Here is a 16561-nt window from a genome sequence, read left to right as displayed (position 1 = left end):
TCTCTGGGTATTTCCATCAGGGTTTGTTTGGGCTGAACGATCTAAAAATAAGTAATTAAATCCAGCTTATAGCTCATTGCACAAAGAATACAGACATTTGAGACACATGCTAGAATTATTAAAGGCATTATATTAACCTTTATTAAAGCCTTTAAGATAAATTTAAGATGTATTAAGGTTTTTTGAGATTCTTCAAGCACACTGGTGAAGGATAATACTAGGAAGATCCACTGCCTTTAAGAGGCATGGTAATTAATTGGCTGCCACCATCGTCCATCTACTGAGGGACTGAGATGTTCTCTGTGTGGATTTGGATTGCTGAATGTGGGTTGTAGCATTTAAATGTGGTCTAAATCTCACCAGGTGCATGAAATTTCTTTGCATGTACTGTAACAGACCTTTATTTTTCTCTAACAAGGACCTATCATAGCTGCAGCTCTCTGACCATTTGCTTTGTTTTTGTGTGGCTGAGTTGAGCTAAGATGGTGTTGTTAACTCTTAGATTGGATGTCTTAATTTTATTAATAAGAACTGACAGCATTCAACAAACAGTTATTAGTTCCGGTTCATGTTTCACACCTCTGCAAGGAGAAGACAGAAGCTGTCTCCTGTGGATTTAAATGTGGGCAGTGACTTTGCAAATTTAGAGGAACAATGTTGTGAAAATTACACAGTGCTGTGAACTTTTGAGGTGTAGAATTACTGCTTCTGCTTTTATCTTTTTTCATTCGGGGCATGGGCAGAGAATGTGATGATGTGAATGCCACTTGCACAGTTGTGTACTTTATTCATGTGGCAATCTTTGAGGGTATGTGAAGCTTCTCTGTGTTGAAACAAACCACCGGCAAGCCTTGCTACAGGAAGTTGCCTTAGTGAGGACAGATGATGGGTTTTTGTGTGTGTCAACTCTATCTTTATCTATACCCCAAAGCCATCATATTTAAGCACATTCACCATTTCTCTTTACCAAAAGGAACCACACACTCTACTTTTCTTACCAACGTCTCTCTCTTTTCTCCATAGGTGCCGTGATGGCACCATCTGTTTAATCATGCCAGATGGATAGCCTTAGAGAACTGAGCATATTTTAGATATCTAAGCATGACTTTTGTTATTCTTGGTGGTGGCCAGACCTTGTCTGCATAGTCAGACATGACAAAATAAAACCCCTCCATGTCATGCTAATGATTCTGCATCTTCAAAGAAAAATGAACAAAGCATGTTGGAATCGCAGAATCGAGGATTAGAAGTTTGGATTTAACAAAATATCTGCAACACGCTGATTTGAACTGGAAACAAGTAGCCTGATAGCAGTGGCACATAGATATTTTTTCTATTCATGTTTTTCTCTGTTTTACAAACCCGAGTTCTGGATTTATATGAACTTATGTGAAAAAAATTATTATTAGGATGCATTATAAGAATGTAAAAGGTTTGCATGAACAGTACTTGAAATGGTGGAATAGGGCTCCAGATGCTGCTATGGTAAAACCTTAATCATTTTGTTGTTGTAAACAGGAAAGTGAAAGCAGGTTAGCGCGTAACATGTAAAGTAGGGCTCCTCTTTTATCTGTTCTCTCACATACAAACAGCTGTGCACACTTTCAGTGTCTCCTGCATGGCCAGGTGTCATTAGATCATCTACTCTGTAGTGGGTCTGAATATCAATGAGTGAGTCGTGACTTCTGCTGGAGCTCCTGGTCTGCCCGAACGATGAATAAAACCAACCTGTGTGTGTGTGTGTGTTTGATCCAGGCGTTAGATGTAAGAAAACAGTGCAGAAGCAGGAACTGTAGGACTGGAAATAAAGGAGAAGACAGTCTGTACAAAAGACATTTTGCAGTATCTCGATGATTTGTTGATGGGGACGGAGGTGTAGATGAATTGATGCAAGTGAGTTCATTACTCATGTGATCCTGGTGAATCATATCATTACAGGTCACAGGAAATGTGAGAGTTACTAGCATCCATCTACCTATTATCTTCCACTTATTCGATGCAGGTTGCCGGGCAGGGCTGGACATTATCCCAGCTGTCATAGGGCAAACGATGGGGTGCTGCCTCGACAGGTCACCAGGTCTGATCCACTGTTGCTGTTTTAATGCAAACAGCATCTTCCTGAAATTCCCCTTTAATTTATACTTTGAGGACGTGGACATTATTCACAAATTGAATTCCTAATTCATGACTTTCAGGATATTCCTGAAAGTTGGTTTGCAAAACTTCTGTAATTAAAAAAATGAAAATGAAAAACCAAACCACATGCAGCGATATACAGTACAGGAGAGTAAATCCACAAGGGGGGAGGAGAGGAAACAAGAGAATGGAGGCCAAAGGAGCAAAAACATCAGTTGGATTGCACACTTCAAAGTTTGCAGCAGGTGTGAGGGCTTTATTTTGTTCTCCTCTCCCCTTTCCGTCCCGTCTGCCCTTGGTTCAGAGTGTGCTATTTATTCCTCTGTTGCTCAAGCTCTTTCTCCCCATGTCTCATCTCTCCTCTGTCATTAATCCCGGTCTCCCTCTGCCTCTTCTTTGCTCACGGATGCTACAAAGGATCTCTCCTCCTTCACCGTACAGCCGTCACCTCATTAATACCTGTATAATCAAGCCAGTGTTTGTGTGTGTGTGTGTGTGTGCATGCATGTGCGTGTGTGTGTGTGTGAGAGAGAGCAAACACATGCATCTGTTTTGTCTTCAAGTGGTGCTGAGGGTGAGTGAATATCACAAGTGGACAAACAGGGATAATAGAGGAGAGAGAGGACGAAAAGGGGGCAAGGTTGCACCTGATCGGCTTCTTAATACTGTGTGACGATGCCGCGCAAGCTGTGGTGAGTAACTGCAGTCTTTTTCTCTCGTGGGTCTATTTTTCCTTATTACATTCTTAAATCGGATTTTTTTTCTTATATTAGCTCGCACTTTGTTGCGTAACACCTGAGATCTTATGAAACCAGTGGAGTAGTTTCTCCTCCTTCCGAGAAGTTATTAAAGTCTGAAAAGCAGATTTCTGATTCGATTGCTATGAATAAGTTCATATTGCTTTTTTTGTCCGCTTAAGGTGCTCTGAGGTATCTGTTGGCCTAGTGAGAGCATCTCTCTTGTGTTGTCAGAGTATCTAATGGGGATCTAAACAGGGAAATAGTGCACACACGGTGAAAACAAGCAGCTCTCGCCGTGTCTGCGAGTCTACTCAACTTCACAGGGGTTGAAGTAAAGTAGCGTGGACTGCACTGAATCTAGTTTAAAGGGGAAGTTGATAAAAGCAGCACAGATCAGAGTGTATTGGAGCAGACTGTAATAAAACAGTGTCACTTCAGGATATTTGACGCGACAGTCATAGAGCTGTTCATCGCATGATACGGATCAGATGATTGCTTTGGTCTGCATGAGGTGGATACCCAGGATGTGAAATCGGTCTAAAGGATTGATCTTTCTGTGTCTATTAGTGAAGCTCTGTGTCACAGTCATGGCTCCCGGCTTTCTCTTGTAAGACGCTTCAGCAACAGACGCTTCCACAGTGCAGTAAACCAAAACAAATGACTTGGATATCTTGTTTAACGTGGTTAACCACAGATTGTTTTATTGGCTTGTTTTGTTTTTTTCCTTAACAGCCGGCTGTCTGCTCGGCTTCTTGATGATACTGTTGTTAGCATGCATGCGTGTGTTTGCGCAGAGGTCACAGCCACTTGCTGCTAATTATACATTGTTATATGTTATTTCCATTCATTCTCTGCTCCGTCTAAGTGGAGCAGCTGCTTGAATCCGAAAGCGCCTCCCAGCTCAGATGGATGGCTTATAGTGGATGGGATATGGATAAAGCTGTGATGTTCTCCAAGACTGTAACCAAACTGCACTTGTACATTTTTTAATATAATGTAGTTATTTTGCAAATATGAAAAAAGTTTACTTTATTGTCCACCCGGATTATTGTCCAGACTGAGAGGCAGTTTTAGTGGCAGAATGAAGGCTGACGGGCTCAAGAGAGAAGAGGAAATATGAAAGAGGTCTTTTCAAAAGAGGGGACACGATAAAATGAAAAAGCCCCTTCCCTTGTCATTGTCTAACCTAGTTTTTTGGGGCCAGGTGTAAATGTTATCTGGTGGCCAGCATCATGGAAAAGAGCAAATGGGCTGCTGCTGCCGCTGCTGCTATTTCTGGAGCCTGGCATTTAATCTATCTCTCGGTGTACCTTCTATATTGCGGGGAACGACGGCGAGTTGTGGCTACCGAACAAACAGGAGACTGAATGTCCGCTGGTATTATATTTACTTTAGGTGACGGCTTATTAAAGCTCGAGGCTTTGCTTGGCAGCACGAAGAGAAGAAGCAGTGATTAGTCACAGGGAGGCTGTATACAGCCTTAATGAGCTGTCAACTTTATTGTGTTTTTCCTTATTGGAAGTCCTTGTTGATGCAGTGTACACAGATACAGTCTGCTACATAATTTAATATAAGCCTGCAATCACTGGCAGGGGGGGAAAAAAGCAAAGAGCAGGAATGAAGGACAGAAGTTCACTCAGTTAATATCTAATGCACAGCTGCCCACAGTGACTGTGACCTTCAGCTGGGGTTAATCTGGGAACCAGAGTTCAATATACGCAAGCTGACTGAGGTCAGGTGGTTCAGTTTCAGTTCGCTTCTTTTGGCAGCGCAGCTTCGGGCCTTGCCTGTGTGTTTTGTTTCCCTCTGCCTCAGACCGTGTGAAAAAAGGTTAGAGAAAGCAACCACACAGTTGCGGATGCATTAGCAGCAGTATGATGTGGGAAGTGGTCGGACTCCACCCGTTCTCGTGCACTCAACAAAGGATGTCGCACTTCCTCTCATATCACACCTCCGGTTTCAGTGAAGCTACGCCATAGGAAACCATTTACACGCTTTTTATGTGTGCCATCTAATTTTTCTCATGAAAATAACTGACAGCATCCACTTCTATTAAAAATCATTTAGATTTGATTGTTAAAAGTTTTGCTTGGGGTCCTACTCTTTTATATACTTATCCGCATATTTAGAGATCTCGATATCTTTGTGCAGAAATGTGGACCAAGATTCATTCTCTCCTGTGGCCACAAGAGGGAGCCGAGTCCATGTGTTTGTCACAAACTGACTCCTACAGCAGTGAGCAAAAATCTGTGCACTGCAATGAAAGCAGCTGAAGTGAAGTAAAAGATCCACTGGGTGGAACAGTTTCTCTATTAGATCAGTGCCGATGGCCGTCCCACCTGTTAACGAGTACCTGTTGAAAGTACTACTGGAAATGACGTAAGAATAAATTATGTAGGTAAACCAATAAAGGCAATACAAGCTAACCCACTAAAGTCATACTTAACAAATTGGAAGGTGTTTTTATTTTGCTTCTGCTTCTGCTATAAATTTATGTAACACATTATCAACATTAAAAAAGGCACAATTCTGCATGATGGTCTCATCAGTTAAATTTCTCCTGATATAAACATGAAGTCCAGCAGGCTCATATCTGTACCACTGCAAGACAAAACCACAGCCATATTGTCTTCAACAACCTATAGGGAGCCGTGGCTGTTGCCATGGCAGCAAGAACTGATGATCAGCTGATGGTCCAGCATGGCTCATTACCATGGTGACGAGCCTGGGTTGTCTCACCTTGCGACCGGACTTCATCGGCAACACATAAGAATACAACCTGCAGAAAGATGCCGTGACTTGTAATACGAGCGATCACCTACACTCGAAGTTTTGTTTTATTCATGAATTTGCTTATTGTTATTAAAAGTTAATAAAATGCTGGAGGTTTATGTATATTTCCAGTCCCATGGCATATTGTATTCGAGTCACCTCAATACATATGTTTTTTTTTTGTTACAATAGACACTTTTTGATTTTTAAATGATGTAAAAAAAAGTACAAGTAATCAGTATATGAAACATCTTGTGTTTTACTGACCCAGTGTCCTATTTTAGTTTTTTCTTCCCAAGCTTTCCTTATATTTACACTTAATCTGCATTTGCTAAAATAAGCGCTTCATCACATTTGCCTGCTGTGTTACACATGGTTTAAGGCGGTATCAGTGAGAAACGATACACACAGTGAACATATGGAAACAGGACGTGTTAGCTGCTCTTAGCTACAGCAGCAGCAGGGAGGGGAGTAGTGTGGGTTCCCTGAAACACAATCACACCCCTGTGTAGTAGTACTGAGTTACTCTCAAAGTGGTCAACACTAGACTGCACCTCTGAGACGATCATTAAATCACCAGAGCGGCATTCATCAGATGTTGTGTTTCTGGTTACTGGGGCAATCTAAGTCAAGCATTTAGTCCCCTTTAAGTTCTTTTTTAAGTCACCAGCAACAGAAATCTCTCTTTCTGACTCTGTTACATCACCCTTCACTATATTTACCAGCTGATTGCTGGATGTTTTTTTTCTCCTTCCTGCTGTTAAGTGCCAGGTTTTAAGTATTCTAAGAACAGTGAGAGGGGAACTATTAAGAAATCAGCAAAAAATGAAGTAACCAAAGCTGAAATATTTGTAAATTGTGGGGATATGTACAGTACATATAGCCATGTGAGCTATTCTTAATCCCAATGAGCTGGTTATGTTATAGCATATTTACATACACTAATCATAACTACACAAAAAACATAGCCAACTTCTTTCTGTTTGTTCTTCGTGTGCTCTTGTTTTACTTTCTATAATGGCTGACAGCAAATGAAACTCTAGCCTGAAGGCTTTACTGACACAGGTTTTCTTTTGATTATTAACAAGCAAGGAGTAAAAACAAATTGCTGTCTGCTTGTTTTCCTCTGTCCTCTCTCGCTGTCTCTTAAATGTTTTGTCACCGCATGTGCTCTGCTGCTTGTTAAAGCGACAGTTTTGTTACTCTAAAGTCCCCCAGACAGCCAGCTGCCTCTTTGCTTTTGACAAATATTTACTTCTTGCCTTCTCCCTGATAGTACATGCACACGCACACACGCACACGCACACGCACACACACACACGCACACACAGACACACACACACACAGACACACACAAAGTAGCTGATAGCGCACCATCTGGCCTGAGTGCGGGCTGTTAAGGGCTCATAAAAGTAGACCCTCACCTATTTAGAGCCATAAGGGCTCCCCGGGCAGGTACACAGCACACACACAGACACACACGCACACATACACACATTTCTTCTGCATACATGTGCCCACGCACATTCACATTCAATATTCACATCCACTGGGGATGTAGGAGGTGAGACAGGTAGGAGGTGAGAGCATCAAAGGATGTACCTGGTCCTGTTCTGAGAATGTCTTCATAACTACTGGCCTCGCTGACTTGCTTTGAGGATAAACAGAGATTGATTCAGCAAACTTCCAAACTGACCCTACAGTTACATCTGAGTCAGTCCTGATACAGATGCACATCTGCTAGCTTTGTGCGTGCTTGTTTTTTTCATCACATGAAAGTGACTTAAAATTATCACTAATTATGTAATGTGAGGCTCATACCTCATTTTTACCTCACAACCAGTGGTTGTCAGATGACTTTAGAGCGGTCTCTAGGCCTGTGTATCTTAATCTTACAAGATTTTACCAACAAGTTTGCGTTATGTTGTTAGCAGTGACATTAAGAGATGTTTCTTCATTCAGAGTAAAATGAGATCTTTGAGCAATATTGAGAGATTTGTTACACAGCAAGAATTAATGTTTAGAGAAAAACTAACACATGTGTGACTTTGGTAGTTTTTCGCAACCAAATTTGCTAGCCAAAGAACTCAGACTGCTCTAAACGAACAGTTTCAGACAGTTTTTCCTATTCGTTGTTATAATATAGTAGTTATTTGCTTTTTTGCAAATGGCAACCCCTCCCTTATTTAGGTCTCTTCCTGTTAGTTGGGAGTTCTTCCTTCCCACTGTTGCCAAGTGTTGCTCGTCGTAAGAAAGTCGATTAAAAGGCGGTTTCCTTAAACCAGCGTTTCCCAACCTTTTGAACCACGGCACATTATTCATATAAGAACAATCACACGACACACCACCAAACAAAAATGTCACAAAAACCATATTGATAATTTTTCCCCGCACACCAGCTATAGCAGAATTGGCTCGGTTTGTCCCCAGTATACCTTTTTTCCTTTCTTCTGACCACTGCTCATGCTAGGGCCTTCATCTGGGTCGGAATTTTCTCCAGGACCCAGGTCAGATTGACTACATTTTGTTTTCAAATATCTATCTATTGCTGTTACGCACTGCATCGTCTCAGAGCATGAGTATTGTGTATTTTCTTCTTCATCTTCTCTTTTACTGGCAGTTGGCAACCCATTTAATTAGAGCAGGTAGTTCTACTCCCCTCTGGTGGAAGAGAAGGTAATTGTTCTGCCCGTTACTCACTTACTCGCTCAGAGTACTAATCAGGTGGAACCAGCTAATCTTCCACGGCACACCTGATCATTTCTCACAGCACACCTATGTGCCTTAAACAGAGAAAGTTAGATACAGCAAGGGGCTTCACCAAGACCCAGTGCAAGCTAAATATACAATATACTCCATGTAAGTACTGTAAGTACTACTTTAAGTATGTTAGGAAAAAGTGACCTGCTGTAAATCAAATAATTTGAATAGTCGTTAATAACATACATTTTTGAGGAAACCAATAAAAACTTACAAGAATATGTCCACATTTTTAAGTGATAGGTGTTGGTATGTGTTATGTACTCTCTCGCTCTGTCTTGTTTCTCCAGGAGTCATTGGCTGGCACCGTTGCCATTAGAAACAAACTCAGAATAATTTTTTTTTTTTTAGGATTTTGTCTGTTGTCGATTTTTGTACACAAACACTTAAGACCTACATACTGGCAAATTACAGTCCATCTCCTCAGTCTTTCAAAGCAAGCAGAATGATGCTGTGGAAAGCGTAGAAAATGAAAAAGGGAATAAGCGAAAGGATGGAGATGGACTTTGGGTTGTCTGGAGGAGTGAAAGATGGATCAAGGGCGATAAAGAGAGCAAGGAGACAATAATAGAGCAGGGGAGACAGATCCTTTCTGAGACCGAACAAATAGAAAAGAGAGGAGAAAGTTCGACCTTCCTTTCTTCCTTCCTTCCTTCCTTCATTTCTGGCACAGCTGTCCACCCTGCATAGAGGAGATGCTCTTAACATCTGAACGAGTAAAGACTGAAGAGAAAAGTAATAAGAACTGAAGGATGGAGGGACTGAAAAACAAGATAGCTTCTCTCTCGGGAACAATGAGCTGTGAACAGTGAAAAAGGAAAGCGCAGAAATAACAAAGAGGAAAAAATGAAGGAGCAGTGGGGCTGTGAAAGATCAGTTTTTTCCCCTCTCTGTCTCCTAAAGTTCGACCTCTGTTAGTAAAAGTCTGTGTGCGAGAAGCTGCACGTGTCAGTTGCTTCTCTCTGCCCCTGTGAGGTCATCCGCGAGCGTCCATATGAAAGCTCTTGACAGATGGTTCAGCGCTTGGGCACTGATGTTCATGTGATTCAGAAGCTTATTTAGAGGATTTAGTGAAACTGTTAACTTTTTATTTTTCAGTGTAAGACCATCTCTTAATCTTCCATGAGTATCAGTGACTCATCATGGTGGCTCAGCGTGAGGTTTGCATATTCTCTCTTTCCTTCTGCGGGTTTCCTCTGGGAGCTCAGGTTTTTAGCACCAAATAGGGGAGGTTATGTTCTCCTTTCAAATGCCCTTCACCAAGCCACTGGCTTTTATTCAGCTCTACGTTTTATATGCAGACGCATAAAAAACGAGCACACCCAACTTCCCTCCAACCGTGTCCATTTTGTACATACATCAGAGGCAGGGAACACGACCCTGTCAGAGCCGAGCTCAAATGCAATTGTCTTTCAAAGGAATAATTCATCTCCATATGAGCAACCTGCTGAAACCCTCAGCTTAGCCTTGCTTGTTCGGCCCACACATTGTTAGGTAATGGCTTGTGTTGATAGATCTTTGCAATTTACCTCAGGTCACTACAAAATCACATCACGTGCACCAAGTGACAGCTATTTGTGCAACATGACTGGGAGAAAACATTTAAAGCAAGCAGATGGTGAAACCATTAAAACGGTTTATCAAGTCTTACCCTCTTTTGTTACTGTGCTATATCGATCCCGTTTTCTATTCTCACATGGTAATAATAATAATAATCCTATTTTTGAAATAATAGATTCTTGTAGCTGTTGTAGCTGCAGCAAAATGTCAGTAGACTATGCCTCTATTGACAAATGCTATTAATAGTGAGGTATAAAGCAGTTCTTTTCAGGATGGAAAAGCTAGAATCAGTGCAATAAACACGCACAGAATCATTATTTTTCTTCTGCCTCGCCACTTCAGGAACATTGTGGAGTTTATCCCAGTTATAATAGGTAAATAAGGTAAAAGGTGGGATACACCTTGGACAGGTTGCCAGTCTATCATATGGCTAGCACAGAGAGCCAGACAATCATATCAGTAGTTTTGGACCAAGTATCTTTTGGCTGTGAGCAGCCGTTCTAACCCCTGCACCAGTGCACCAATATGCCTAAATATGTTTTTTGTAGAGAAAATGAACAAAAAAGCCTCGAAAAATGGGGATCGTGTATAAAAATGGCTGTAATTCCCGAACAGTTAACAGAAAATTCTGTAAAACCCTTTGAATTAATGCTGAAAGTCTTCAACTCGATTGCTTGAGTTAAAATCCGCAAAGTGTTGTTGTACAGATGCAAAATTTGTGTCTTTGTCCAATAACTTATGCACTCACTAAATGTTTATTGTAAAAAGGCTTCAATAATGGATGATAAATGGTGACCACTTTAACTGACAGGCTGATGGCGACACAGACGGCTATAGCCGGCAGCAGCCTGTCGGGCTTCATCTCAGCTAATTGGAGTCACTGACCTCGATCTCTCAAAGGTGTTTGTGGTCTTGGCGCCTTTGGAGCAATTATATTGGAATTACATGGTTCCTATGCAGTTAATTATATTAAAGGCTATCAAAGAAGTCTGTGCTGCTGTTTTGATGATAGAATTTCTGGTATTTTATTAGTATGTTACTTAGCACTAATTAGCATGTGTGTGTGAGGCAGCCGGTGTTTGAAATACATGCTTTCATTGGGCTTAAAGCTTTCCTTTTTGATAACACTTACAGTTAGGCCTGGATCAGGCATCTCTTAGTGATCCTGCTATAGTTTCAAACTCCTGGGAGATGTCCCATGATGCAATTTGTCTCTATTTCACCCCTTTTTATTGTCATTGCATTTATAAGCCTTTTGTCATAGTTTGTGTTTCAGTTTATATTTCTGTCAGGCTGGTTTTGCTAGACGGTTCTTCCTGTTAAAAGGGAGTTCTTCCTTCCCACAGTTGCCAAGTGCTACCCGTAGGGTGTTGCCTGATTGTTTGAGTTCACTCTTCAGTACTGTAAGATGCTGAGTGGTGCTGGTGGCACCACAGTGGGTTTGTCCATCTTTTATACACAATCTGCACCCTCATAGTGAGGGAGAAGGAGCATAGGTTACAGACAGTGAGATTATAACAGAGGAAGAGCGAACAAAAGTTTCTGAAGCTTCAGATAATAAAAGGAAAGCCTGTGTTCAGAAGAAGGATGACAGTCATAAAATGGAAGGTGGGAACAAACAGATTACCTTTGGTTTAGAGGGATACATCATGCGTTATCATCTCCTGCGTTGGTGCAATTACTCTTACTGCTAGAAGGGGAAAGACAGACAAGATCTGCACTGCGGGTTTCACATATAGTGCAAGTGCAGAATACAGTGACAAACTGTATTACACATTGTTTGTGACTGCATTTGTTTTTCTCTCACTTTTCTTCCTTGATGAGTTCTTCCTCTCGTGCCCCTTCAATGTCTATTTCCCAAGGTGCGTATCTAAACGCATGCATGTGTATTTCTGTGTATTTCGCGTGGGGCAACCAGCTGTCAGCCGAAATCCCACTCAACCAAGCAAACTGAGAAAGCAGGAAATTGATTTACCTCTCTGATGTTACGCATGACATTATGGTCCCAGGGGACATGGAGAGAAACAAAGGGATAAAAGAGTTCCACAAACCTCGACTGAGCAGTGCTTTATAGAGGAGATGAACAGAGGAACGAGAGGGCGTAATTAAACTAAAGATGCTCGTTTTTTCCTGTTGTGTCACATGATGCAGCATCTTCGAAATTCTTGCATTTGCCCGCCTATGTTTTCACACCTATCAGAAATCCATTTGCTGTCATCCCAGCGATTACGTTTCAAAAATGCACGTAGTTTATGCGTATGCAAGAGAGAAGAAAACATCACCCGAAGCCAAATTACAGACACATCGCAAGCAGAGATAAACAATCAAGCTTCAAATAGCCCAGAGTGTGTGAAAATAATTGTCTGATGACATTTCTGTTTCGGTGAAATGACAGCACGGAGCAGAGAGCTAGTCAAGGCCAGTGTGCTTGGTGATTAACAAAGGACTGTCTGTGATTTGACACTGTAATCAGCGCTCACAAAGGGACAGATATATCTCTTATTCAGCACGGCCCTGCATCACTCATCCTATTTCTCTCCTCCGGCTCTGTTCTCTCACTTGCATTTTCTCTCTGCCCTCTGCTCGTTTATCTTCTTGTTTGCAGTCTGTCTTTGATTTCCTTCCTCAATCTTGTTTCCTCATGTGTTTTTAGGCCTTTTTTCACGCATTCTTCTCAGTGTTGGATTTTCTTTTACTCTTCCTGCCACAGTTTATTTTGTATTTGTTTCTCTAGGTTTTGTCTGCAGCATCTGTGTCTCAGTGATGATTTGAATGAGTCTTTTGTCATTTTTTGGAGCGAGAAACAGAAGCAGAAGCAGCCTGGCGGCTATAACATACTCCAGTATGTTACAGCTGGAGTAGGGAGGACATGTAGGCATGCACTTTGTCCTGGCCAAACAAGTTGTAATCCACAACTGGCATGAGGTGCTGACAGTTTCTAATAATCTGGAGAGAGTCGTCCCCTCGGCCCTGTGCGAGGTGTTCTCTGCCTGTCTCTCTTGATGCACGCTCTTTGGCTCTAGCACCCGTGACCCTAAAATGGATAAGTGGTTTAGAAAATGAATAGATAGGAGGATAGATGCAATCACATCCTCTCCATCCTCCCTAACCTCCAGATTTTTATAAGACTGTGCAGATGCAGGGTGGTGTTTCTCTACACAGCTGTTACTGATTCACTTATGTCGAATCAGTGATTTTCCATGAAGAGATGTGTGACTGCATGATAAAGTCTGAGGTCCAGGGTCAATTTGGCATGAAATTGTTTTTTCTTCTTCTTTTTTTAAAATTTCCCCTCAAACAAAAGCTTTTCCAGTTTTTCTTGGTGTCCTTAAAAACTTGACTTGAGTCCTAAATAATCTCTGTAACTTTGAAAATCCATTACTAGGCAGCAAATACTTCTTAAATCTATTTGTTAGGAGGCATTCACTCCAAAAAATTAAAATTAAAAATATCCCATCCATCCATCCATCCTCTTCCACTTATCCTTGTTAGAGTCACAGCCCACATAGCAAAATTGGTATGGCCCAGATCTGGCCCACACAATGTGCTTACACATGGCCCACATACCGCAAAGAATGATGGCCCTTTGGTGGCCCAGACACACTGGTGGTCCTGTGCTGGCCCATGTGTGGATTACCTCTGGCAAACCTGATCTGGCCACCAAAGGGCCGTCATTTTTTGCAGTATGTGGGCCATGTGTAAGTTGTGTGCAGCCATAGGCCAGTTGTAGACACACTGCTGGCCCTGTGTTGGCCCAGAACAGTTTCAGCTCTGACCCCAGACGTCAGCCTAATGTGTACCTTAATCAAGCCATGTAATAACAACATGTGCCGGAACATAATAGTGCAAAAATAACATGGCGAAACTCTGTTCAGACAGTGAATGGACTGATTCTTAAATAACACTTTACTACTCTTCCAGATTACTCAGAGTGCTCTATACAACATGCCGCATTCACACACTTTCTCTAAACTGAGTGCTCCCTAACTACATTCATACACATTCACACTCTTGACATGCAGACTGGAGGAGCCAGGGATCGAACCACTAACCTTCTGATCAGTAGGTGACCTGCTCCACCTCCTGAGCTACAGCCACCCGCTGGCAAAGATGAGTAAACCATCACTAGGCTTTAGGATAAAGTGTACACTCACAAACCTGTCAAACCTGTATTTGAAACATTGGCTACCATAGCAGTATAGTATTGCAACATGACATTTGGGTCTACTAACTAAAATAGGAAAATATGAACATAAATGATGCCATCATTGCCAGACCTGGCCCACATCTGGTTGACATACACCCTGCCATGACACTGGTCAGTCAGAAGGGCCAGCTTGATGCCGGATCTGGGCCAGACCTGTTTTCTGTGGACCTGGGCCACATATATCAAACTACCATCGAGCCAGATATGGCATGCCATCACATAGACAGTGCCATCTATGCCAGGCTTGGCCCATATCTGGATGGCATATGTCTTATCATGCCAGAAGTCAGCCAGCAGTGCCAGCTTGATCCGGGCCAGACCTACTTGCTATGTGGGAGGGGGGCTGGAACCTATCCCAGCTACCATAGGGCGAGAGGTGGGCTACACCCTGGACATGTTGCCAGTCTATCGCAGGGCTAACACATAGAGACATACAGCCATTTGCACTCACATTCACACCTATGGGCAATTTAGAATGACCAATTAACCTAACATAAATATCCCACCATAAATTTTAATTGAAAGCGGACGTTACTGCCATGATCTTTTTTTCTGGATAACCCGCAATCCTCAGTATGCTACTTCACTTTTATCCATTACATAATGTGCCAGGTTTGGATTCTGCTCTGCTCGGAGTGTAACAGTGACATTTTTCTTGCCTCTGTATGATCACCTTCACTTTGGGGATGACAGTAATCGAGAGTGGAGCCCAGGTTTGCTGCTTCATCCCGTATAAATTCTCCTCTCCTGCCTGGTGCTGACAGAATACAGCCATGATGCTGTCCATGCTCTGGCTAGGTTATCCGTGTCACAGCCTATCTGCAGACCAGACCAATAGTCCTCATGATGGATCATCCATCAGCCGCCACTTTGGACGCTGTGGGGACAAGAGGGCAGTTTGAAATAGCTGTCTGGGCTGTTGTCCTGCAGTATGAATGATTGCATATGTGTCTAAGTGTGTGTGTGTGTGTGTGTGTGTGTGTGTGTGTGTGTGTGTGTGTGTGTAGGGGGACCTTGAAAATGTCTTCTCTTCTCTATTCTGCTCTGAATCGCACAGAACTATTCACAGGTTCTGCTGCTACTTTTTCACACAAGACACACACGTACGCGCTCATGCACACACACATACGCACACTCAAAGACAGCTTTATCGCTATTTCCTCTTTAGTTTATCACCCTTATTTCCCACAGGTAGGTGCCAGGGGAAGTATACCGCTGTTTGTGTGTGTCGACAATCACCCTCTGACAAAGTTGCGCAGTGCAAACAATCCTGTCATTATCAGCAATGTAGAAACACTCTTTACAACAGTGCTGGATATCTGTGTGTCACCAGTCTTGTCGACATGTCTGCTGCACATATTAATGTTCAGTTTGAGATGAAATTACAATCAGGATGGGACCAAAACATGATTGAGTCATCCCATTCGAATTCAGCAAAACTAACAAGTCAGTACACTGAGAGCAGTCAAGCTTAAATTAAAGCAATAACACAACAATTTCTTGCAAATTGCCTTTGCTTCAGTCTATTTCCCACTGAAATAGGGCAACTGTAATGTTTTCCAGTTACTTGATGAAAGCTTCGGCAGTTATTGCTTTAAACACCTTACGGTTAATGAGTGTTGTTTTGTTTTAGCAGAATATGCCACAAGTAAGACCTTTGCATTGTGCTTTGTTTGCAGACACTTTAAAATAGAGCCTACAGCAATTTATTATGTACACTTTTGTGGTACTGCTGTACTGTACTGTACTATTACAGATTGTAACAACACTAATGATATCATTATGGGAACAGTGTATACTGTAGGAATATTGTATATAACCTTCTGCTCAGCAATCTCGTAATCCAAAGATTTACATGTTGATTGCTGATCGGAAAATTCTTTCTTTATGTGTAAAGCATACAGACTTTCTTTCTCTGAAATGTTATATATATGTGTAATTAACATTATTTGCATGTCATTATCAGCTCATATTAGCCATTTGCCAATCTACAGGTATTGTAATTTATAACTGCCATTAAATTACATTACAAAAAATCACCCTTCAACTATGTCATGATGTTGCATAGTGTCTGCTATGCAATATGCACACATATTTAACACACCAAAAAATGTAACCAGGTAAATAATTGGCTTTCATACAGCAAATGTTAAGGAATCTGCCTCTGTTTAGTCCAGCGATGTCAAACGTATCATTCGTCACATACAGCTGATTATGGTCTTAAGTGGTCTGGAGCAGTGAATCTCCTCTGCCGGTGAGTGTAAAGAAGTTTAACTACACATTAATCCCTGATATATTTTAATATAAGGAAAAATTGCCATTTCAACAGTAGATCTAGCTTTTCCACATGATAAAAAAAAGTTCTTTTTTACTGTGAACCCACTGT

At 41.7% G+C, this 16561-nt stretch overlaps 1 protein-coding gene across 3 annotated transcripts in view; it reads left to right on the top strand.

Annotated features, from left to right (window-relative positions):
* rap1gap2a (RAP1 GTPase activating protein 2a) overlaps window positions 1-16561 on the top strand; it is an 86418-nt gene that overhangs the window by 16980 nt on the left and 52877 nt on the right. The gene's annotated exons all lie outside the window — the stretch shown is intronic.

Source organism: Simochromis diagramma, unplaced genomic scaffold (assembly GCF_900408965.1).
Source record: "Simochromis diagramma unplaced genomic scaffold, fSimDia1.1 OVJJ01000611.1, whole genome shotgun sequence".
NCBI classification, from domain to species: domain Eukaryota; kingdom Metazoa; phylum Chordata; class Actinopteri; order Cichliformes; family Cichlidae; genus Simochromis; species Simochromis diagramma.
This window is presented reverse-complemented; position numbering and strand designations above follow the sequence as displayed.